This window comes from Crocodylus porosus, unplaced genomic scaffold (assembly GCF_001723895.1).
Source record: "Crocodylus porosus isolate Cpor-Errol unplaced genomic scaffold, CroPor_comp1, whole genome shotgun sequence".
In the NCBI taxonomy this organism is placed as follows: Eukaryota; Metazoa; Chordata; order Crocodylia; family Crocodylidae; genus Crocodylus; species Crocodylus porosus.
In genome coordinates this window covers 7,270,265-7,296,755 of record NW_017728906.1, presented here as the reverse complement: position 1 = coordinate 7,296,755, position 26,491 = coordinate 7,270,265, and the positions used below count along the sequence as shown (strand labels likewise).

Below are 26,491 nucleotides of genomic sequence, written 5' to 3'. Positions count from 1 at the left end.
AATGTTTTGCCAGATAGAACTGAGGAAGCAACAAAAACAAGCTGACATTTCCTAGGAAAAAGGACTCTTCACATTTCAGCTCTTGGGAGAGAGGTTTGCAAAACACAGAAGTGTAGAACCTTATTTCCAAACAGTTGGAATGAAATTTGTTGCTGATCAAATTCCATCAGCTTCAATTGTATTGCACCAGCCATTAATTTAGTCCACAGAAAGCCCAATGGATTATACTGAGGGATCTAGAAGTACAATGTTCTCCCTGTAATATTACTTAATATGGGAGGATTGCTGTGTGATGATTGAATCAGTAAAGACCCATTCTCTCTTCAAGTTATCTGGGTTTTGCCTGTGCCTGTATTTTTGACAGCAGTTTGTGTGTGCGTGTATGCACACATGCACAGTGTAATATTTCGTCCTTAACATGTTTGATGGGAGATAATGGTGTGCCTAGAGGACCTAGAAAATGATCGTAGATTTGATCCAATGCTCTCCGGAGTCTGGGAATTTCTCCTTTGAATTCAACACATTCTTGATTGGGGCGTTTTACAAATCTCTTTGTCCCCGAGTGTGATTCTTCTCTTACCCCTTGGTTTACCCCACTGTAATGTTGTTGAAGTTGCTGGGAGACATTATTCCAGAAACAGACCTTATTGGTTTAAAAATCTTTCCAAAGATTGGTACAGGGACAAAACTTACTAGACTGGATCAGATTTGTGGTCTGTCTACTCCTGTAGGCTGTCTCTGACAGTGGCCAACCTCAGATGCCTTGAAGGAAGGTGCAAGAGGCAAGAATTTCTTAGGGCAATATCATCTCTTGGACTAACCATATAGCTGGGAGAGCATTAGGCAAGCTTTCAAATACAACTCATTCTTCCTCAGGTCTGATAAGAACCATACCCAGCATAGTAAAGAGCAGTAGTGGAAGGGAGTGAGAGAAATTCCCTGGGGCAGCAAACACATAATTAGCAGGAGAAAAAGAAGCTGATTACCAGAGATCCTGGTTTTCTCTGACAGAAAAAATTGCAAATTCCCTGACAAACATCTCAAATTCTCTGATAAAACCCCCCAAATCTGCAATCAAAATGAAACACCACTATATATAGGTATCAATTGAACACAATGTTTTATTGATATGTTTACAATTTTAAGGTAATAAGGAAGCCTACCAGTGCCTCAATCACTATAATTAAATAAATTCTAAATACCTATACATTTTAGTATTTGATTATGGGTTTTTAATCATGGAAAATCAGAGCTCCTCCAGCCCCCTTCACTTACCAGGATGCAGGTCTAGGCCCCTTACTCCCACGCCACCCTCAGCCCTGCTGCTGCCCTTCACTCCCCACCCACAGCTCCCCTGCCCCCCACAGCAGCATCCAAGCCCCAGCTACCACCTGCAGGAGGTGGCAGCATGGAGCATGGCTCCCCCTGCAGAGCTAAAGTGAAGCCCGTGGAGGGGGAGGATGCAGGCTGCCCACTATGGGCTCAGACAGGGCATGGGGCTGGCAGCTCCCTACCACTGTACACACTCCTCGGTGGGTAGAGGGAGCACAAGCCCCCCTCAGATTTGTGCCTGAGGGTGGTGCGGGCTGCCCGCTGTGGGCTTAGGCTCCCTACCACACTGCTTTTCCCCCAGGACCTCCATGGCCTGTTGGACAGGACCTGGTGCAATAGGGCACAGCAAGGCCAGGCAGAAACGCTCCTTGCCACCATGAGCCTTGCACTGCCATGGCAATGTGCTCTTTGCCCACTCCAGAGCAGCGAGGGGTCACAACTCTGCACTGCTGCTGTCGGGTGGGCAGAGGACATGTCACCATAGTAGTGTGGGTCTGTAACATAGAAGATATTGAAGTCCTTCATTTTCAAAGGAATATGAAAGAAAATCTCCTGATACTTAGTGGCTAGAGACCAACTTAAACCAACTTGAAGTGCAAGGTTTTATAATTCTTCCAAGACTGTTAGTGTTAATTGTTTGGTCATTCTGGATATCCTTGCTATCCAGAAATTTAGGATCAGTCAATTTTCCGTGGAAGTTCTCCTAAGGAGCAACTTCGGTTTTCAACTAAATGGCATTTTGCATGAAAACCGCCTGCTGCCTTCCTCAGATATGTTTGACTTTTCTTTGGGGGAAGGAAGGGGAGATGGAGAAATGAATGCCTTATAAATGTTAACTTGGACATTTTACTTTGATGACCTATGGGAGATGTAGTTGGTCTGCCTCCTGCCCTGATTCTCATGCATGGCGTACACCCATGAGAGCCTGGTTGGGGTCTCTTGTCCTGCAGGGTGGTAAATGAGAAAGAGAGACCATGAAGAATTTTAGGGATATGTAGTGTGAATGTCTTGAGCCTCTGTTGTTTCCCATATGCTATGCATCCTGGCCAAACTGTGTCTCTTAATGGAGAGAGGTCCATTTTTTAAATTCAAATATCCTATTTCCAGATGGGTGTGCCTGTGTGCTTGGTGGAGGGTGGGAGCGGGGAGGGTTTGAAATTATTCTTTTTCTGGAAATTCTACAATTTGTTCTTCCTTTACTGATCAACCTTTATGTAAATGGCCTTTATGTAAATGCCAAAATGTATTTGGTCTCTCTCCAAATCTTATGACAGTAGGTTCTTCAGACCTTTGGATATCCTACACCTCACTGTATGTTTTCTGTGCATGGTCTTCAAGCATTAAAAAAAACAGATTTTGAGGATCTAAGGTAAATTTTGACAGTTTTTCTCCATTCATTACCTCAGCAGAGGAAGATGCTTTACTTTTAGCAACTTGCACTACCTGGAGACAGCCACAGTTGTAAAGGTTGCAGGATTGCCTCTTGTTGGGTCCAGTGAATAGAGAATTCTCATTTGGTAGCATCTTGCATTGACTGACAAAGCTAGATTTGCTTTTACAGGTTTGACTGACAAAGAGGTAAAACCAAATTGATCTGCTGAAGCCTCACCTATGCTATGCTATGCTATAGCATTCACTGACCAGTGTTAGCATCTGTAAGTTGTGTGCAGTGTGTGAATTATTTTTTCTGCATTAGAGAAATTTTTGGAGAGCAATCCAATCTATGCACATGCATGAAGTGAATCAGTGCAGTGTGTGCAGCTGTCCAATCCTGTTGTCTAGCAGTTATTTATTCTATAAACTGGTTTTCTTTGCCGGTCCTGCTGCTGGCATCTCTTGCATGCCACTGGAGGGTTCACTAAAAGGGCTGAGTGTTGACACTGGGAAGGTGAGACCATTTCCTGCTACAATTTCAAATGCATTGGACTGTGGCCTGAGATACCTGAAATGGTTACTAATTGTTTAATGCTGACGTAAATACAGGGCTCCAATTTCATACCTACCTGTCAGCTCAGAGGAAGGAATTACTTATCCTTTTATTATTACCGTTGAATATCCTTGAGGTTGAAAGGACTGAAAATTCCCACGGTTTTGGTGCTTGTGTCATAAATGGGGATTAGACTGAGAGGGAGTGCATGTATGTGAATGAGAGATCCTGTTCTGTCTCCAGAAGTGAATTTTTATTTCACCAGTGTGGCCTTTATTAGGTCTGTCTCATGATTTCCCTTCTGCCATCTCTTTTTATGAATGAATTCCATTCATGGAGACCTACCTTTTGTTCATCTATTTACTCTAAACCCTTTTTAGTTTAAACCTGGTGAACACATGCTCACCAGCTGAAAGATTTAACACTTTACCCCTAGGCACCTGACTAATTCACTGGCTCACTGATAAAGGACTGGCTCTCCAAACATATAATTGTGTGCTTAGCATCATAAATAAGAATTTTCAAAGCTCATAATAACAGTAGCTGCTAGCCAATAAAACCTGCCAGCAACATTCAATCTTGAGACATAGATGTTTCATTTAATTCTCTTCTGACTTGGGCATCTACAGTAACTGTTGTCTGTCATCATTTACTCAGTGATCAAAGTCCAAAATACTTTTATGAGATTAATGACTGATTAGGAAGAGATGATGATCCTAAATGGCAGCCAAGGCCACTTATCCCAGGCAGTCCTGTAACACTGAATAAGTCATTCAACCACAGTACCTGTATCCTTATATGCGACATGGGATAATAAAGTAGACATACTGAGTGGTTTAATAATGCTGTTAACTTCTGGCTGCAACTTAAAGTTCAAGATTAGTCATCACGGGCAATTCCTTGCAGTCAAGAATGATTGTCTTCCATGATTGTTTATCTGTGGGTCCATAGATGGCTGCTGAGAAGGGATCCTGGTTTTCTCTGTTTAAAACCCCCAAATTCTCTGATTAAAAACTCCAAAATCAGCATTTTCCCATGATTAAAATGAAACAACACTCTGTGTGTGTGTGTGTGTGTGTGTATGTATGTATGTATCACTTGAATGCAGTATTTTATTGATTATATTTACTATTTTGAAGCAGTTTGGAAGCCTACCCAGGCCTCAATCATTATAATAAAATAAATTCTAAATACCTATATATGTTGGTGGTTGATTTTGTTTTTATATTATAGAAAATCAAAGCTGCCCTATCCCTTTCACTCACCAGGACACGGTTCCTGTGCCCCCTGGTGCTTTGTGGCACTGAGCAGCCCTGATATGCCAGTGCCCTGCCTCTGCTCATGCCATTGCCCCTCTCTCCCAAGCCCTGCTTGTGCCCCTTACTCCTGATCTGCAGTCCCCAATTCCTTTCAGTGCTCCTTACTCCTAACTTGCAGCCCTTTGGCCCTGCCAGTGACTCTTATTCCTAACCTGCAGACCCATACTTCCTCAGTCCTGCTGGTGCCTTTAACTCCTGACCCACAGCCCTCTGCCCCACACCTAGTCCTGTCTGAGGGGGCCCCCAGCTGCCCAGGTTATGGGACCAGGGCCTACAGCCTGCAACCCCTATCCCCCAGCAGCACCTGAGCCCTGGCTGCTGAACATGGTAGGCAGTGGCAGCTGCGGCTGCAGAACCCAGTCCCACCTCCCGCAGGAGGCAAGGCCAGAGTGGAGCCAAGTGGAGCCCATGGTTGGGAAGGATACAGGCTACCCACTGTGGGATTCAGGGCTCCCAGTGGGTGGGATCCAGTGCAGAAGGGTGGAGCGGCTTAGTGCTGCCACTGCCACCATGGTGAGGTGCCTCCTGCTCACCTGGCAGCAGCAGGGCAGTGGTGGTATGGAGTTGGGTCCCCCAGCTGTTGCTGAGTTGGCAGGGGGTGCCTCGCCATGGTGACATGGCTAGTGCATGGTTCCTGGTGGCAGCAGCACTGAGCCTCTCTGCCCCGCTCTGCCCTCCCGCACTGGGTCTCATCTGCTGGACCATGGAGGCCCCCAAGGGCAGGGTGGGGAACCCTGAGCTTGCAGTGGGCAGCCCACATCCTCCCCCACCCCACACACAAATCTGGGGGGGGTATGTACCCCCCACATTTCCCCTTCAGAAAAGTTTTCACAGCTGTGGGGAGCCAGCTCCCCTGCTGTCCCCTTGACAAACTGCCCATGGCTCCAAAGTAGGACCATCCCTAAGTATAGCATTTCAGCCAGCGCTTTGTTGAGCTGGGCCTTAAAATCCTCCAAGGATGGAGATTCCACAACTTTTCTAGGTAACCTATTCCAGTGCTTACCCTCCTAGTGAGAGGTTTTTTTTATATCCAACCTAAACCTCCCTAGCCGCAATTTAATACCATTGCTCCTTGTTCTGTCATCTGTTACTACCTTTCTGAGGCTCCAAAGTACTCAGATCCTTGCAGCAGACACTTCCTCTATTTGGAGTGATACTGGGAGATAATCTTCCATTAACTGATGTTGATGTTGTATTTTTTCAAGTTGGTCTTGAGGACATCCTTGAAGTGTTTTCTGTGCTCTCCTGTTGACCACATGTCTTGACTGAGTGGGGAGAATAAAACTTGCTTTGGGAGTCTGAAGTTGAACATTCAGATGATGTGGCTGGCCCAGTGAAATTGATGCTGGATGATCATTGCCATGATGCTTATCGTGGTTGCTTGCAAGAGGATGCTAAAGTTGGTGCATCTGTCTACCCACTGGATTCAAAGGATTCTCCTCAGATAGCATTAATAGTACTTCTCCAGCAATTTGAGGTGCCTCCTGTGTATTGCTAGTACAGCTGAAAGACTATAGCAAATGCTCCCAAATACATAAACAGGATATTATGTGTTTTCCTTATTAGGATATTCAGTGTTGCCTGGGTCTTTATAGGGCAAGAAAAGGGGTAAAAACCAACATAATTTTTAATTGTAAAATAATGTATTGTAAAATCTTATACTAATTTCAAAGTCACTCTGAACTGTCAAACTGCAAGCATTGCCACCTGGATTCAAGATCAGGTGTGTTCTCTGAAGCTACTTTAATCTCATCTCTAAAAAATGCCTACATGTCAAGTTGAAGTTGTCCAAGAATGTAATTCTACCTATGTTGACTTTAATACTGTTTTGGAAGTACATTGAGATCCTCAGATGGAATTACAAACACGCAGCAGCTTTGCTGAGAAAAGCAAAATGGGTGGGTAATATAATTATATCTATTTTCAGCCACACTGCTGCATTTTTGTATAGAAGTAATGGTCTGTAAACAATAACTTAAATCTTTTTAGTATGACATTCAAATTGTAATGCATCTTTTAAAGTTTATTTTAATTTAATCCATATTTCCAGTGCTACCACAGCCATTGTCCATCTGTACTTTTTGGTATGATTGATTAGTTCATACCATAATGTATCCCCTGCTGATTGAGATTTGGAAGAGGCTCGTGCTGGAGTTCATCTTCCTCTCTCTAACAAACAGGCAGCTTGGCAAGCACAAGGAGGTTTAATTTTTCTCTCTCTTATCCTAGTGTAGTTAACAGTAAAGAAGTGCCTGACTCTGAGTATGTGAGTAGTTGGTCACCTTGACCTCAGTGAGGTAGCTCCCTGTGCTTAGTTTTCTGGAGCAGAGCTTTTGCCTCTCTAACTTGTCTTTCTCCTTGGGGCTGGGATGCAGATTATTTTAGCTGGTTGGAATACTATAAGATTACCTTCTGCCCTATAAGAAAGCTAGATTAGCAAAATCTGTTGGCAGATTTTTAGAGAGACTGGGAAAGAAAGTAGATTGACTTGATGTTTGTGTTAGCATGGCTGTTGCCCATAAAACTAATGTGTATGCACGGTATTTGTTTACTTTTTGCATTTCACTCTAAGTGCAGATTGCAAACCCACTGGGTACCTGTAGATGTACTGGGAGGCTGTGCCGATGTACTGTAATTACAGCACACCGAAGCAGACTTGATTAATTGTGTCTGCCGGAGTGCGTTAATTAGCATGGTGTCCGCCAGCCTCTGTGTCTCTTGTATCATCGTCCTCACACTTCAAAATGGCTGTGGGGGCATTTTGACTGAAGCTTGTTTGATGAGCTTTAGTTAAAGCAACCTGCTGCCATTTTGAAGTGTGCTGACACTGATACACAAGATGCTGCAGACACTTTAATTAAAGTGGGTCTCGGAGGCTCATTAGTAAAGCGTCTCCTTCCCCACCACTGGAGCATGTATAAAATGCTTATTGTTTGGCCAACCTGAATGCAAGGCACTTAAACAACTTGAACAATTAAGGGTGACCAAACAGATTCATGATAGAGTCTGTCGCCATTTCTATTTATTACTGCATAGTTGAAATAGCAGACCTGCTAGTTAGTGGAACTTTGCTCACATCTTCTCTTGCCAGACCTCCCAGTCCCAATACTGTAAAGTGCTGAGAAGGTTGATCCTGATCCAGGAGAACACTTAAGCGCATTAAGCATGTGACTAGTCCCCTTTGAAGTCAATGGGACTGCTCAATGTTAAAGTTGTTCTGCGTGTAGGTGTGAGACCTTGAAGGTACAAGTGGCCCTTTCCATTGTTTGTGCTCCTGGGAACAAAGAGGGAATGGTGTCTAGAGAGAAAAAATACGGACTAGCTGGGGATAGAAATGTCAAAATGGAAGTCGAAGTGGAATGGTGCTGTTTCGCACAGCCCTAGTGTCTAGTTGTATCAAGTGGACCAAGGCACCATGGACAGACAGAGGGAGAGATGAATCAAATCGGTAAAACCTGAAGCTTAGATAAAGCAAAAAGCCAGTATGTTTTTTACAAGGTGGGTGCTGGATCCAGTGTCAGCAGGAAGGACATACAAAACCTTCCAAAATCTATGTATAGCTGAATGCAAGGCTAAACAATCCAAAGGCAGTGCTGAAAGTTACTAAAGGGCTTCATAACTGTAAAAAAAAACCCCTCAAACAAACCTGCAGTTGGTATATTTTAGGTGGTGCAGGAAGCAATGCCCTACAGTTAAGTTTGCACAATATTTCCTATTATGAGACCCAGTTTAAGTTATTTATAACTTAGCCATAGCACTGACGCTCACTAAAAGACAGTGACTAATATTTTTCTATGTTCTCATTTTCAAACAACTCTCTGCTTCTGGCTGTAGCTACATCAGAAACATTAATGTACCATCCGGACTACCGTATTTCCTGCTCAGAAGCTGAGAGAATTAGAAATTCAGTGAAAGGGATTGGAACTGAAAAGCATACCATGTCCCAGTCTTGGAACGTGCAGCCGATATGCACACAGCTTGTTGCTTAGCTCCTTAGCTGCTAGGCACTGTCCAGATCTGGATCCAGACTCTCTCAGAACGTTTTAGGCTCTGCCAGGCTTTGCTTCTAAGATGCATCCATTGTTTGTTGTGAGGGAGGAAGAACTGTAGATTTAGCTTCCTTCAGCTATTTTAACTTCCCATTTATGCCTTTCCATAGAAAATACTCCATTTTACAGCTCTCCAAAGCTACTTTCTCCTGCAGATGACCCCCTTTGAATCACTAACTTCTTGATGTACTTCAGACACCAAAGGAAAGTGTCTCCCTTCCTCCCTTTTAAAACAACCCCTCATTAAGAGTGGTTGGGTCCCTCACCACAATCAGCTTCAGGACAAACCAGCTGGTGTTACACATACTGCCAACTCTTGTGACTGGATCATGAGCTATGTCAGGTGTGTTCTCTCACAGCCTGTGTGCCTGCAGTATGGAGACCATATGAGAGTGGTTTCCTTGTTTTTTATATCTTTCTTAAATGGAGTTTCTGGTCTTTCCAGTTGTGAGGGGACAGCTTGAAAATATGACCTGCATATATTTGTCTGGGATGATATAATTGTAGCTGGTCCTGTTGTGAGCAGGGGGTTAGACTAGATGACCTCCCAATTTCCCTTTCAACCCTAATTTTCTATGATTCTACACCCTGAAGTGCAGACACCAGAGAGTAAAGACTTTCACATGGAAGCCTTTATAGAAGGGCATGTTTTTAAGCTATTTTTGTTGTTTTGGTAGTGGGAGATAACAGATAATGTGGGTGGGAGAATCTGCCTGCAAATAAAAGGGATGAGATGGTTCCAGTGCAAGCAACCTGGAAAAATTTACTATCAGGCTCTCTCTACAATGATTCTCAGCACTCTGGTACATTCAGTTTTTCACTTGTAGCTAAATATACAGTATTAATTTAACCTGATGGGCTTTCTGCTCTTAGAGTGGTTGTTGAGAGACGTAGGGTATGTCTATACTGCAGGTCTGGGGAGGGATGCTATCTTGCATGCCCTACCTGCCCACTCCTGCTCCCATCCAGCAACCCCATCTGTTGTTTCCTGCAGCTTCTCACCCATGCTGGAGATTGAGCTCTCTATTCTTGGGGCTGGCTTGTATGAGCAGAAATGGGTGTATGGTGTGGGTTTGAATGCCTCTGTCCCTGAATGCACCAGGAGCATAATGTAGACATTCATACAGGTTTGTGTCCAGACAGGTATGTCTACATCTTTCTCTGTCTTCACTCCTCTATACAGCTTCCAGCTTCCCAAACAGGACGTCTCCTCCCTCTCTTCCTTCAATTCCCTCCTTAAAACTCCTTCTACTGCTTTGCATTCCAGTCTTTTTCTTCTTTTATGTGACTTATGCATGCAGACCTCACCCTGCACTTAATGATCATATTGCTGCAAAATTGGATGCTACCAAGGGCAGGGGTTCTGTTATGAGCATGTCCAAATGCATATGAAATTTGATAGAACAGGGCCTTTCAATGATGGCATGAACAGAAGCAGTCTGTCTATTAATATAAAGTTTTCTTTGGTGTTGTGACAAGTCCCATATTCTACAGTCCGTCCCTACTGAGACATCTTTCTTGTGTCAGATGTTACTTCTCTTATGTTTACCTACTAACAGGTGAGAGAGGAATCATAGCTTGTTTTGTTTCAACCCCTAATGTGGAGTACAGCGATTTCTACACTCCACAATGGAAACAGCCCAGGAAGGGGAAGGAGCATGAGATACCCACCCACAATGCTGAGCAGGTACTTCAGAGGACATTCCACCAACCCATGTGAAAGCACTGACCTGCAGTAAAGTGAAAGCTGGCTGTTCTTTTAGGCATGCCTGTTGTGTGCCAGTTGGCTCAAAGCAGTCTCACTGAAGTCTCTCACTTTGATGTAAATTCCCTTGTGTAACTAGACCTCAGTGAGCCTTTCATCTGCCATCTGGCCAAAGAGCAAGAAGCCCTTGTTGCAAGTAATGCCAAGTTGATCATTGGGAAGCTGTAAATGGGTATGTGCAGGTTTATGATGAGGAAAGACAAAGAAATGAAGAGAGACTTTTTATATGCATGGACCCAGAGAGAGTTTTGTTGGTGCAAAACCAGTAGAAAATAGCCTTCTTAAATCAGGATGGTTGCACGTTGTAACAGAGACTCAGAAGGCTCCTGTTACTGGGGCAAAAAATGTAGGAGGCAGGGTTGCAAAGAGACTAGCCAGCCAGGAGAAGTGACAGAGGCTAGGAGAGCCTATCACAGAGCTGGTTACTCTGCAATAATCTAGCAGGGCAAACCCTGCTTGGGGACCATGAGCCCTGCTGCAGCACTGAGACCAGCAGCAGTAACCTGCCCTGGAGGCTAGTCGGCCAGCCTACTCAGGAAACACCTGTGGCAGTTCAGCAAGCCACATGACCAAATGGGCCAGCCATATAAACCCAGAGCCTGAGGTGGAGGGGACAGTCTGGCCCTAGAGGCTATAGTGGAAGGAGCTCCAGAGCAGGGGAGGCCAGGAGAGCTCCTAAGTGGCACTGGTGCTGCTTTGCAGAGGAGTTTGACCCTCTGCAGCAAGGATAAGAAGAAGTCATGTCGTATAGATGTGTAGCCAGACAGGTGTATGCCTTTGTTACAGTTTATACTGGTTGTTTGTGGGAGGGACTGAGGGGTGGGTCAGAGGTCCCATTAGTGCCTGGGGGGCACATGACCACCTTGGGCACTGGCAGGGGTCAGGCCCAAGGCACAGACTGGGTCCAGAGGGCCCAGGGCCTTGAGCAGGGCAGAGCCTGGGTCCACAGGGCCTGAAGCCTAAGAGGGTAGCAAGCCTGCAGTATGGGAGAACCTAGGGCCAGAGGGCCTGGAGCCCAAAAAGAGGGAGCAATGGCAACAGCAGGTTTGAGTTGGGGGATCAGGGTCCCCAGTACCCAAGAAGGGCTAAGACAGGGGCCAAGGGCCCAGTGCCCCAAGTAGGGCAATGATAGGGTCAGGGGCTTGAAGTCTAAGAGAGGCTAGGGCACTCAGAAGCTGGGTCCAACACTGTGGATCCTGAGCTGAGTGGCCCAGCCAGAGAAGAAGGGCAGAAGCCAAGTGTGGCGAAGATCCCTACAAGGGAGTGATTGGGCTGATTGGACAGGGAGCATCTGCAAGGCATGGGTGTGGTATAAAGGGAAGATCAGCACCATGTCATTAGCTCTTAAGGCTTACAGGTGCCCTGGGGCATGGATGAGCTGAGAATGCCCACACAGCTTAAGGGCAAGATTGAGACCTGAGGTTTGCAGGAGGGACCTGCTGGCTATTAGGCAGACTGAGGTTTGCTCTAGAACCCAGTACCATAGCAAGGAGGGTGCAAGTGAGGTGACCACCCTGGGTGCCAAAGTGAAGGGGCACCAACAGTCGCTGTGTAGCCAGGGTGGGGCATGGGATGGAGCCATGAGTGGCTTGTTTGGTGGGGTGCAGAAATGGGGAGAGGGTAGCTGTGTGCACTCCTGGGCAAGCATGGGAGGGCATGTGCCCCTCGGATCTCTGCATGGGGTGAGGCTGCTGTAGGCTTGCCCCAGGTACCAAATTTCCTTGCTACGCTATGGCTAGGACCCTTAGGCAGCCTCCCTTTCAATCCAATAAGTATGTCAAGGTATGGCAGATGAGAAGAGGAGGGTACCCTAGAAGCAGAGCTGGATATGGAAAGTGTGGCCAGGAGGGGGCATCATGGCTCTCTGGAGCATGTCCCAGTTGCCACCTGTAATTTTAAGGAGATTTGTCAAGTAAAATTGAGTGGTGGGGGTTATGAGAGAGAGTTTTCCTTTGAAGGATACTTGCTCTCTTTGCTGGTCCAAAGTGGCAGTAGCCCCAAAGGTTGATGAACCTCAGGATGTAGTCTGGCAGGTCCTAATGGTTTATATTTTTGCTGTGATAGAAAGAACAATATTGTGATGCTGTTTTATTTGTTGTACTACATGTTTGTGGAGGTACTTCAGGTTCTTAGCTGTATCTAAATGCACTCCCCAGAGCAAGGGGACAAGGGACCCAAAAATGACAGATGGAATTGTAGTGTTCTCCAGACAGCTGAAATCACTGTTGAGAATCTGTAGCTTAGCCATTTTTAGCCAGTGGGTCTCTGAAGCTCGCACCTTTGACATTTAACAATAATTTGAGATAGAGGAGAACAAACCAAAGAACTAGCTTTTGGGCTGCTAGCTCTTGTATGCTGCCCATGAAAAATATAAAGGAATGGAGGCTGAAAAAATATGGACCTACATTACAATCTGGTATAGACTTGTGCATTCAGAAGAGTGTCTGGCACCTGGTAGAAGGGTGATGGATCCAACCCTCATGACTCAAGTTGGTGGAAAGTTGAGATAAAGGTAACTTGTGTAAGATATTTATAAGATAAAGTCAGACCTATTATGCAGCTGGGAGAAAGACAAATAGCTTGTATCTTGTGCTCCCATCAACTCTTTCATGGGAACTTATGCAAGAAAGTATTTGTCCACAGAGCTGCTTGTGTAGGTGGCCTAGCATATTATCACAGAAATGAAAATGTTAGATATAAGATGATAGTGGTTAGACATGCTTTGGGCATGTTAGCCTTTTCATGCAACAAACGGTTTTATCTTCTGAAATGCAAGTGACCCCAGCCAAGTTGGCATAAGAACTGTACAGGACCGAACTTGATGAGGTACGGTGTTGTTCAGCCAGTATTAAAGAGTGGGACTCTATTTCCATTCTTTATGCGGCTCTAATCACCCTCGTTTTACGTTTAAGTAAGTGGACTGTTTATGAAGACACACATAGCTAAGTATCTTTTGTGGGTTTTTCTTTAATCTTAATCTTACTTTCCTATCAAACAAATACATGGCCTACAGACACAGTTAACTAACTTAAACTTTCAGAACTGCTTAGTTGCCTCCGTTAGTGGGCAACACTAAAGACGTTTTCAGAGACACTGACATTCAGGCTTTCTTCATTGGGCACTCCAAAATGGAGGTACAAAAATTACTATCCCTTTAGGATATTCTAGTTATCCTGAAATTCTTAGCCCAGGTTTATACCTGAAAGTTGGATCAATATAACTTTCTCAAGGGGATAAGATAATTTGTGTCAGAGAAAGGCGTAATATAGATACAGTTAGACTCGTTTAAAAAAAAAAAGGTGACTTATTTGTATAGTTATTCCTGCTTGGGTATGGAAATAGCTCTACCAGTAAAATCTGTTTTAAAAAGAAACATAAAAATTTATGTTGCTATAACTTAATTTACCCTGGGGACATTGGACTGCTTTAACTAAACAATTATAGTTGCATTGGCAAGTTTCCACTGAATTCCGCAAATAAGAGAGGAACTCTCTTTTAGCATGCTTGCATGTTTTTATATATTCTGATCCTGGCTATTTAAAGATTGTGTTTCCTATTAGTTAAAGTACTTCACTACACTCTCAAGGCTGTAAGTTCAAATCTAGGCCAATTGTTTTTTCATTGTTACTAATTCTTCATACTTTTTATTCTTTAAATAAATCTCTGCTTCCCTTGAAAAGTCCTGGATTAATTTGAAAATGACATGGAAATATACACATGAAGAAGTGTTTGAATGTATCCCATTGTATAAATGCACTGTTTATTGAGGATCAGCAGCAGATTTGGGACTGTTCCTTCACCATCTTGTGCCGTGTCCTGAAGGAACTCTACACCTCTAAATTATGTGGATAATGTAGCTTCAATGACTGGACTTCAAGTCAAGGTTGTGCTTAGTCTTTCTTTCAAGCTGTAAAGTCTAGGTTATTTTAACAGTATATGTAGCTCACATTCTGCATACTCTAAATCTGCCATCTCTTTGAAGTGCTCCAAGGCAGACACTGCAAGTGCTTCAGACATTAGGCATTAGAGAATCTGATTCTCTAAAAAAACAGTCCTGAAGTTGATTATGGATTTGTGATTTGGGCACACGTCCCACACAAGAATTGGACTGAAACCCAGCTACTTTCAGACAGGCTCCTTAACAGCTATTGGGCAATGACAACTTTGTCATTAGCATTTTGAGTCTGAATCAGTGGAGGTAGAGGTGAAAAAACCAATACTGTATTGGTAGATTTGTACCCCCTATAGGTAACTTATGCTCTACATGCAACAACTGGGGCCATCCTTTTTGGCAGGCATGCCACAAATTAACCCTGCATCTTCCTTGAGTGTCACTTCAGTCCCCTTCCTCTGCCCAGCATGCTGCTATGCTTTCTGCCCTGTGCTCTGCTTTCTGTTGCTTGTCCTATCTGCTGCTGTGATACCTGTCTGTTGCTTCAACTGCCATGTGCTGCACGCAGAAGCTGCCTAGACCACTCATGGCACACATGCTATAGGTTAGCTACCTCTGCACTGCAAGATACTTTGCATAGTGAGAGTGTTTTAAAAGCTCCTGGGGTATGCTCTGCCAATATTGCTGCAAGTATTTTTTCAAGCAGCAGTGAGTAACATAGTGTGGAAATGATGGGTATAGCTGTGATGGTCCAGAAACTATGCAAGCAGCAAGGATTTTTGTGGGTGATTATCATTTTACTGGATCAATGGCTTGGTTGGGATAGAGTTAGACTAGCTTTCAAATGCAATACATTCTTTTTCAGTGCGGTTATGTAATATATAGCATTAAGTATAATTTTTGTGAGATTTTGCTTGGCTTGAGACTGTATCACAAGTTTCCCTTTTAATTTAATGGACTATCGATTACTATTAAAAACTTTCATCAGCCTTTTCTGAATGGCTGCCTATACACATGCTCATCTGCGTTCTAATTAGAGCACATCAGAGCAGACTGGATTAATTGAGTCTGCTCTGTGTTCTAATTAGAAGATTCCAGCATCACCTCACCATCATTTTTCAAATGCACCATGCATTTTAAAATGGCTGCAGGGGCACTTTATCTAACCTTTGCTAAATGAACTTTAGATAAATTGTCCCACAGGTTAAAAACATGCGGGGGCTATAATGCATGTGACAGTCATTTTAATTAGAGCAGTTGTCCAGGAACCACTTTAATTAAAGTCTCGCCCCTCCTGCCCCCCGATCCTCTTACCCCCAAGCATGTGTATAGGCAGCCAATGTTTCTATTGCTTCAGTGGAAAAAATATAGGAACTTTCTGGTGACTTAAATAAAACCTGCTTAAATCCTTCCTTGAAACCTTGCATAGCTTAAAGTACCTGTTTCATGGTTCAAAAGTTTTTATCATATAGGAAATGCACTCCCTAGTTTGAATCTTGCATGAGCACTTTTTATTAAACCTAAAAGTGGGCAGGAGAGGGAGTGGTGGGGATAACTGTATCTTTGCTTTAACTATAAGGTACGCCAAAGAGCCTATCTACAGTGGTGGTGATGTATGTTGTGGTGTATGTTTACATTTCTCTAACCAAGTTGCCTTTTCCAGTTATCTCTAAGGTGACTATATTTTCTGAGTCTCAAAATAGGTCTCTCTGCTCCGCCACTGATCTCCAGCATGTTCTGCACTCGTTGACTCTAGTCTCAGCTGAATGTGCCAGAGTGGTGGTTTGTGTGCACCTGGGATGCTGTAGGATGCCAGTGGACAGCCTAACCCCTATAGCATTCTGTTGCTGGACAGTGCCACCATCATTGCATTTGGTCAGAGGACCAGGACCAAAGCATTTGTTGGACCAAACTGGTGGGACAGGACAAGAGTGTAAAATGGGACGGTCCTGATGAAAACAGCATGTATATTCACATTAGCTGCATCACAACTTGTATGTGGATGAACAGTTTCTAAACTAGTTTTAATTTACAGATGCATGACATTTGTCAGATCTGTAGGGGTCTGCATTTGTGGGGTCAAGATATGCAGTGACAGGCAGCAAAATAGTAATCCAAGTAATCTTGGAGTAGAAATGCACAACAAGAGACCTGTTTTGTAACAAGGGCAAGCTAACAGGTTCAAGACAGCTGAGGCTATTTCATAAGCATCTGGAATAAAAAGAAAAACCAAGACTTAGATCTGCATTGGGCCTGAAGAAGGCTTTATCTCCTGGGGCTTTGCCCAGAAGTTCCATTTTGGGCCCCTACTCTTTATGAGACAGCCATATCAATAGCAGCCTTGAATTGTTTAATTTCTACGAATGCATTGGGTCCTTTGCCCAGCTCTGGAGCCTGTACATTTTTGTGCTTTGTCTTAGTGCAAGGTGTGACAGTATGGGTCTATGCCCAAAATAGATCTTGGGTGTGTTGTAGCTTAGGTTACCTGAGGAAGTAAAACAAAGTTGATGTTGCAAGCAGTGATAAGCAATATTAGAGTCAATATTTTGATATCAATTGGCCCTTTGACAAGGCTACACTGGAAATGCAACAAAAAACTTTTAAATGTTTGATAAGATCAGAAGCATATTGTGTGCGTGTGCATAGATAAGGGAGGCAGCTATATGTGAGTAAAGAAGAGAGATCCTTTCACCTAGAGACTGTTAGTACGAAACTGGCCTATTTCATTTGTGATTTATGGCTCTCTAGTTCCTTATGCTTAATTGTGGTCTTGCATACACTAGTCTTGGACTGTTGTCATGACATCAGTCCTGATAAATGTGCTGTTCATTTACAGCAGAGTAAATGGGAAGACAGTTGGTGTACTTTTTCTATAGCCTGCCTTTGGGGACAGTGTTGTGTTTGTTTGTTATATTTGTACAGCACTTACATTATTTTGGACAAAAAACTGATTGCACAAACACTTGCCTCGAGAGTCAATTGGCAGGGAAAAGGATAAATGCAGCACAAATACAAAATCAGGGGATCATTTGAATGGCAGAGTAAAATTTACTTAGAGCAATGGAGACTAGAATGAACAGAGAGATCCTTTGTAAGCATAAAATGAATGTCATTCATCACCGAATCTGGCAGGGAAGAAATATAGAGAAATAGAAACATGTCCCACTTACTACAGTAAGTCGGACAGACATCAATAGACAGTTCACATCCTGTTACAAATGACAGAGACTCCTTTTATCTGTGCAAAACAAAATATTCCCCAAATCAGATAATATTATTTATCAGGGCCAGTTCCCTGTTATAAATACCACTTTGGGGCTGTTGTCTGAAACTGAATTTAGGTGAATAGAGGAGCTATGCTATTCTAAAAGATATAGGCAGGGGGTGAAACACGATGAAGCTAATAATTTTCCCATGGCTGATTTCTTATATTGGCTATTGTTTTTTAATTGAGGGACTTCATGGGGGAGATTTTTGGGATTTCCCTCTGCAGGCAGCAGTGTCAGGAAATAACTGCACCACCTCCCTCCTACTGTTGAAGCATCTTCTGGTAGGAGGTTTGTGGGGACCTTTCAGAATTGGAGGAGGTGGTGAAGCTGGAATCCATTGCCTCCTATTTTAAATGTTATGTGCCATGGGATTTCCCCTCAGCATGTGCAAGATTTCAATGCTTTTGAAGCATACTGAGGAAAATCCCAAAAGCTGATTATGGCTCTTGCAGAAAAATATTCCACCAGCCAAAATATGAGCGAGAAAGCAAATTTAACATAAAAATGTCCAGGTTCCACTGTGTCTGTTTCTTCTGGCCAAAACATTTTATCCATGTATCATAATCACGGCTAACTCCACACTGCCCTAGAGCAAGGTAGAGAGTTGGGTATAGAAACTTCACTTTTTTGGGCTGTTTCATCTCTGGATCTTAGAGGTAAGACAGTAGAGTAGGAGCTAATTCTCCTCTTGCCTGAGTTAGACAAGACCAGTAGCTTAAGTGGAGCTATTCCTGATGCAACCTAGGGTAACTAAGAAGAAAACTGGACCACAAGTGAGGATAGGCAAGTAAACAGGGGGTTCTGGGGTAGCCAAAATGTGCCCCACCTATATCTAATAGGGAAGCAGAGATTATTTTAGGGGTGAGCAACCAGGGGTTAGCACCATGGGGAAGCTGCCAGAACATGTCCACAACCATGTCCACCATGGTTTCTGGTAGCTCTGAGGAGTTCCTGCTAGTTCTGTATGGCTCCTCTTTACTGGTAATGTTGAGAGGGCATGAAGTGGACTCTGGTTAGGTGTATCTATTAAAAGGGATGCAGCAACTTTCAGAATGCATGGGCATGTCTACCAGCCATCTTCTGGTTGGTGTGAGAAACCTCATTCTCAGAGTTGGTGTTGCTCTGCCACATGAGGAAGAGCGCAACTCCTGCAGAGCAGCTTTGAGTGTGGACACAGCGAGAGTTAAGCTAGTAGAATTTCTGCTGGCAAAGTGAGGCCATGGGGTAGCAGTGCAAAGCATGTCTATCTGGGTGAGAGTCTCACACCTTTGCTCTGGGTCCAGGGCCCCTGCAAGTGTAAAGTTGCTTCTGCAAAGGAGGAGGATTATATAAATATAGAAGGAAACTCCATCTCTGTACAGAAGAGAGAGTGAGTTGACTTCAAGTTACAAGAGGTGATGCACAAATATTAAGAGGAAAATGTATCCGGAAATTAGGAGCTGACTACCATACGTTTCTAGTTTCCTTATAAGGAGGCTAATACTGTTCTTCTCAAGGTGACAGGTTTTGATGGGGACAGAATAATCTGTGGAGACAGGTTGCACTTTTGGGATGTGGGATGGTACATCATATCCACTCCACCCTCAGTCTTATAAAATATAGTTCATCATATGCTATCTGAACCAGGCTACAAATTACACTTTGACTCTTGGGGGTGTTTAACACCAAGTTAAACTGGTTCATTGATTAACTAGCCAACCTGAGTGACCCCACAGGTTATGATTTTCAAATCTTACAGGGGGACTCTGGTCTCTTATGGGGGTGGAGGAGCCCCCTTGAGCTCCCCTGTCATTCGGACCCTAATCTAAACCTCGCCAGGTTATCTTAACTCTCAATTTTCCAAAAAATTAACTTTTTGTTTTACACACTTGTAACTATCGTTAGTGTGTAGCAAACATATGTTCTCTCTCTAAGCTTTATTTAATATAATACTGCATTTCCGCTCTTAAGTTGGACACAGTACTGCAACTTGTGACTCTTGGTATAGTATATTGTTCTCTTTTAGCTTTATTTAATACAGGACAGTATCCCTGCTCTTAAGTTTGACATATAATTCCAACAGTTACAAATTGCTATGACAAAGTGGTCTTTTAGATTTTACTGTACTTAATATCTGTCCTGTTAAGCTTGGCAAGGTTTTACGTTATGCAGCATTTGTTAACACATATAGCATCTTGCAAGATGCTGAGATTTTACTTAGCCAAAATGAATTCAGTTATTTACATGGCTTTACTTTCCAAAGGAGTTTGGATGTACCATACTTGTTGTTATATTTAATATGCTCGACCAGATGGGTTGGCAGCTAGTTTTATGCTGTAATGAGCTGGTCTGGTTGCATAACTGGAAGGAGAAAGAAACATACAGCAGAAATTTAGAAACAGATGTCCTAAAAGAACAAGTGAAATGGAGCCCTGAAACAAATATGGGTCTGTGCAGCTGAAAGGCACCAACCTTTTAAAGCATGAAGAAAAAAGAAATACTACAGATGGCTCCTGTTACTTCCTCCTTTTGATTTAATATAGAAGCAGAAATGTGGGTACTGCATGGCTGATTTGCGTGTCTCTGTGAGTGACTCTCCCATCCTAGTGTAATACTAGCATCATAGAAATTACAGGTGGGAAGAGACCATTTATTTCACCTCCTGCCAGCTAGTCTACCCCCTGATCTGTGGACAGAGAGATACTGGAATTTTCTGGAATAGGGGGTTGTTTTGAGTCATTGTACTTCTGTCTGTGTAGACATGGCTAAGGTGACCTTCTTGGACCTCCTTGGGCCCCAAACCATTTCTGATTTGGTTGTGAGAGTCTAGGAAGGATTCCTCTCACCTCCTAGAGAGCATTGCCAAGCATGTTATGAGGCAGTTCTATCTTCCTCTGAAATTTAGGTGCAGTGATGATGTGTAGGGGGTCCACTTATAGCACTTTCCAGTGACAGGGATCAGAGTTTCACATGGTGATAGTATGGAATGCAGCTGTCTTTCACAATACAGTAGCTGGTGGTGGCTGTTGGTGACTTAAGCTGTCTTTGGCAGGTTTTTTTTTGGTTTTTTTTAGCTCTGATATTTGTTGACAGCTGCTGTGATTAAAACAAAATGTGTGGTTATAAAAGTACGTATTTATGTTTTATAAAAATAGATGTTGCTTGCATTTTGAAAATTACAGGGATGTTGTGGGAAATGTCATCAAAAGGAGAAGTGACAAGGAGCAAGGGACACCAGTGGCTGCTGAAATCGCATAGCTTAGCAGTACCATGGGACCTGCCTTTCTAAAGTTAGCTTCCAGTTTTCCTGATAGTATTTACAATAAAACATATAAATAAGAGTGACCCTCTGGACTTCTCCCCTACTCCCAAAATGGAAAGTGATTTTTAGATTGTGAGGATAACCTCATATGATGACATGGTGTGGGTGGGTCCATAGAACAACTTTACTGTAAACTATTAGTAGAGGAATTTCTCAGCGGAAGTTGGACGCTGAATATAACCTACTATACAGACATTTAGTCTGCATGCTAAAACTTAAATAAAGTATAAACCTAATTGTAAGGAGTTGCCACATAGGAATTATATATATATATATATATATAAAAAACCATAAGGGTCTGATAAGAGTTGACTGTTTTAGATATCAAGGGTTCTTACTAGGAAGCTTGCTTTGTCTGGATCTGGTGCAATTGAGTTGTCTCAAACTTGGACGGTGGCAGAGAGAATTGTTGTTGGTCAGTGACCCAGGGCATGATGGGTCCCAGTGCTATGACAGTGTGAGTAACTATAACAACAGCTGCTTGTACCTGATGAGCTGCAAGGAGGAGTCAAGGTCAGACACTGACAGACAGGAAGTGGGTGTGGCTTGAGAAATTGGAAAATCCCTTACTGTAAAAATCCTATATGATTTAATGTGGATGATACCAGCATTTATAACAGTATGCAACATTTATACAGGACAATATCAATATAGTATAATATACAACATATATACAGTAGAGGATAACATTCTCTCTGGACAATCCTATGAAATCCTAGACCAGGGATATGTTACATTTTCTTGCATATAACATGCCCTAGAATATAATACACACCTTGCTTTTGAAAGAATGAATAAAAAAAGATTTTTCTAGAGTTATGCCTGCATAAAGCAGGGATGGGGCCAAAACTTCATCTGAATCACCCTCTTGCCTGCTTAAGTGCAGCCAAAAGCCTACATACTATGGAAGACTTCTCCATGTGTGGATCTATGATTTTGAAAAGAGAGAGAGTCTCCAAGGTTGTGAAATAGGAGGAAAGAGACCAGGAACAGCCAGCAAACAGCAACATCACCTTAAAGGTTAGCTTGATTGGTGGAATATTGAGATGATTAAAAAGGAGAGACAACTGTTAATACCTATGGAGTGAAGAACAGTGCAGAATTAAGTCAATTGATTCCCTTGGCTGCTTGAGTGGTAAAGAAACAGCTGCTACACTATGGAGCAGTAGCAAAGTAAAAGTTCAAAAAAGCAGCTTCTTTGCTTAATACATGCACTCCAATTTTGGGGGGCTGATTTTAGGGGGAGACCGCATATTGCATGTGAGAAAATATGGTAATTCCATTTTAAACCTTATCTGACTGTGGTTTTTCATGATACAAGCCTAAATAGTTTAATTTGTTTGGTTTGGTAAGAAAATTAGTATTTTGCATGGATCAGTTTCTAATATAGATAGGATGATCCTTATTATTTTAGGATATCTGGGATGGTGGGGAGTGTGCTTGTGTGTTTGTGTATGTGCACACTCCTCCCTCCTCCCTCCCCCAACCCTGTGGCTCCCAGGAGTGGGGCTGGGCAGGGTAGTAAGGCACACACATATACACAGAGCTCTGACCCTGCAGCTCCCAGGTTCCTGCCAATCCGGGACTTCTGCTTCAATTTTCTCCAATGGCTGGGATGCTGAGACAGCCTATAAAATCCAGGACAGTCCTGGCCAGTCTGGGACATATGGCAACCCTAAATATGGACCTTCAGAAACTAGGCCCTGTACAGATAAGGTTGCTTCTGAATATTTCTCTTGGCCTGATTTTTGGCTGAGAATAGAACTGTAGAAACACCAGGCTGAAAAGGACCTTGAGTGCCTCTAGCCCAAACCTCTGCACTATAGGGGGATTAAGTAAACTAAGACTATCCCTGGGAAGAGTTTGTCTAATTTGTTTTTATAAATCTTCAGAGGAGGAGATTCTCCAAAGACAGAGATTTCCCACCTAGCTTGTTACCTTGCTTCACTAGTTTAAAAGTTGGTTAGAAATTTTCCTTTATTTTCACTCAAAATCATCTTTGCTGCAAATTCAGCTAATTTCCACTCCCCCTCTCCTTCCTCTACTGGCCAAGGAGAATGGTTAATAAGTTTCCCCTTTATAAGAATCTTTGACGGATCAGAGGGCTGCTGTCATGTCTCCCCCACAATTCTTTCTGCAGTTCCTAAATTTAAAACATTGCCTTCTCACATAGGTTGCATAGATGAACGTTTTTATCATGCTGCTTATTCTTTTCTCTGGACTTCTGCCTTCGTTGGAGGACTCTGCATGTGTGCGACTTTACCAGCCTAATACTATGATCCATGCACACCACCTTGCCTGCTTTTGTTGTCATAGGGCATGTCTACTCCACTTCTACTGTGCTCTTGAGGGGGAGTGCTCCCAAGCCTGTTTACGGTTGCACTTGCCAAATCCAGAATGTGATGGTGATGCCATTCCAGGGGTGACCTCTGAAGCCCTTTTCGATCATGCCAGAGACGGGAATCTTGAGAGCGGCTTCTGAGGAAATCCCTAGTGTGGCTTCGCCATCGCCCTTCCAGGCTTGGTATGTGTCAGTGGGAGAGAGCAGAGAGGGGGTGCTCATGAATGTCCTTCCCTGACAGCACTGTGGAAGCTGGACAGACATGCCCCAAATGATTTTTGTTTCTTCTCTGGTAACTATAGGATCTGGCTGCCTGCAGATGGTGGAGTCCAGAACATCTCTGGTTTATGTCATATAGACCTTATATAGTCAGAGCCTTATGGCAGAGCCTTATGGGTCAGGCCTATTTACATTCAGTATATCCTTTTTCTTTCAGTGCTATCTTGGCACAACTCATAGCCATAGTTAGGAGTGTGATATTTCTCTAAGAATCTAGCCAAAGAGAGAGAACGTTTCCAACAGCTCCGTGAAGCATAAACATGAGCAAATTGGCCTCTGACTCACTCTCCACACAGTCAGATTTCTCCAATCCTAAGGACTCACCACTGATTTTTTTTTCAATAGAGCTGAAGTCACTAATTGACATTCCTCGCAGCCCCCATTATATACAATGGCTGGAGGCAATAGTGGAAGTGCCTGGCTTAATTTTAAACCAAAATAGAAATTAAACCCATCAAAAGCTGAAGCAGAAACTGAGGGGAGACCACTGTGGGCCTAAAAGCTGAAGCAAGCACTTCAGACACAAGTGTTTATAGCACAAATAGTTGCATATTCAGCCAACGTGCTTTTCCAATTCCCCATTTTATCACAGAACTGGTAGACTATATGTAGATAAGTGAATAACTTTAATATGTATGTATGTATACAATATTATGTGTATATGTGTATGTATGTATACATACACATACTAACCAATTGCCCATCAAGAATGACTGAGGTGGGGGCAGCGAGGGGGCTGGGATGGAGTGCCGCCACCTAATGCCCCATACTGCTACTGTTCTGCCTCTTGCAGGGACTGGGGTCAGGGAACCGAGGCTCCTCCACCCTCTGTCCGGTCCTCGGCACAGTTTCAGAGTCATGGTGGTGCTCCCCCATGTTTGGAGCACTCTGATTGGCTGTTTCCATCAGCCAGTCAGAGTGTGAATAAAGCATTACAGATAGACAGACTTAGGCTTTTATTTTATTTTATATAAATATATAAATAAATATAAAACTTTGAATGTTACTTTTAAATACATATATTTAAAAGTAACATTATAAACATATTCATTATTCACTTAAAAGTAACATTATATTAGCATTAGTAAAATGACATTAACATTATCCATATCTATATCATATTACTTTTAAGTGAATAACATTTTATGTGAATATACTTTTAAGTGACTATGACATTATATAGTTATATATCTGTATAATGTTACTTTTAAGTGAATAACTCTAATATAGATATCTATAGGATATCTGTATAATGTTACTTTTAATATATGTATTTAAAAGTAACATTAATTTGGGAACTATGAACTTGATTACAAGGCCCCTAAAGTCAATTTAAGTCCTTCAAGTAAAGTCAGTGGGCTTTGGATTAGCATCTGTTTGGCATCTGTCAAACAAGTATTAATTGTATCTGGAGTTGGCAAAGAATACACATTGACTGGATCTTTATTATTTTTCTTCATGAAAATATTTGGAAACAGATAAAAATCTTAAACTTGAAATACCTTGTGGGCTTAAAAGAAAATCTCTTTTCCTGGATGGGTAGCTTGCAAGCAGCTCATGTTGAGTGTTTTATATTCAGGATTCTATCTACAGCCACACCAACCAGTGGAGCTGGCTTCACTGACTCTGAAAAGGTATAAACAATGGCAGAATTTTACCCCCTGGGTAGTACAGAAAATAAGTTATTTCTTTTTCTCCATTGATGTTGGGGCCTTTGCTATGTATTTGCAAATCTAAATATGAGAGTCTATGCACATCTGGTGCCTGATACTTGTGGGAGGAGGGGGAGAAGAAATGGCGAGCCAAAGGAAATGATGATTTTCCAGTTTATTTACTTCTAGTTTAATAAATCAACTGTGAAACTTTCAGCTGGATAGCAAGCAGCCCGAACATTCATTTGTCCACACATACAGATTTTCTTCAAGTTTTTGTTTTATGAGCACTATAATCACATGCTCAGATAGCACAAGGATGGGTACAGAATAGGTCTAGAACTGACAGTAGAAATCCTGAGATCACTGTGATAACACACAAGGCATGTTTAATAACCTACTCTGTCTCAGGAAGACAATGTCTTGGGAATCGGTGAAAACAAATATTAATTTTTAGCACGAGTAAATTATAAGCCATTCACAGGTGAGACCCAAAACTAAACACTCAAATGTCCAGATACTGGAATAAGATAAAATGGTCTCATTTTTCTGGTAAGCTGACTTTCTACCTGATACTTTTAACTGCACTTGTTGATGCAGTTCACTGTTAAATTACGGTTCATGCTGTTCTGTTAAGAAGCTGAAGAATTAACCACACTTTTAAACATGTGATGCATGATGGTAAATATGAAAACTGAACCTAATTTCACTGTCAAAGAGCTCTTACCCAGCAGAATCTGGAAGCCTTGGCATTGCATGCCACCAAGCTTGGAGTGCATTGAAGAGTTTTCTGGTTATTTGAAAAGGAGCTGCCATCCCTAAGGGGTGCAATATGCAATGAGAGAGAATCCCACCTGGTAAGTTTGGGACCTGGTGTTTAATACTTGTGGCCATTTCTAAGGCCCATAGGCAATGTGTGAGGGAGGCATGAGGGGCACCTGCCCCCATCCCCTAGCTTTATGTGCCAATGGTGGGGCATGGGGTGTGGGGCTGCAGCCTGCCCAGAGCCAGCACCCAGCAGCAGTGGGGATGGTGGCATGATTTCTGTGCTGATGGCAGGGCATGGGGCTGCAGGCCGGCTGGAGCTAGTACCCAGCAGCAGTGAAGGTGGTGATGGTATGATGTTCTGCCCCCTCACTGCAAAAATGTGTCCTCTATGCTAAGGATCTGGCAAGGTCTGGGAGCTCAGGTGGTGTTTTCGTCGATCATCCCAGTCTCAGGCTATGGGCTGAGGAGGGAGAGGAGGATCCACGCGGTGAACCAAAGACTGCGGAGCTGGTGTCATCGGGCAGGCTTTGGCTTCCATGACCACAGCCCGCTCTTTGGAGAGAGAGGCAGCGAGCTGCTGGGAAGAGATGGCCTCCA

General features: G+C 43.0%; 1 long non-coding RNA gene across 1 annotated transcript; it reads left to right on the top strand.

The window, feature by feature from the left end:
• The first annotated feature begins 8,548 nt into the window (after window positions 1–8,548).
• LOC109305736 lies at window positions 8,549–22,494 on the top strand. Its single transcript, XR_002099691.1, has 3 exons — window positions 8,549–8,558; window positions 9,597–9,607; window positions 22,415–22,494. It is a non-coding gene; the product is annotated as an uncharacterized LOC109305736 (long non-coding RNA).
• The last annotated feature ends 3,997 nt before the right edge of the window (window positions 22,495–26,491 follow it).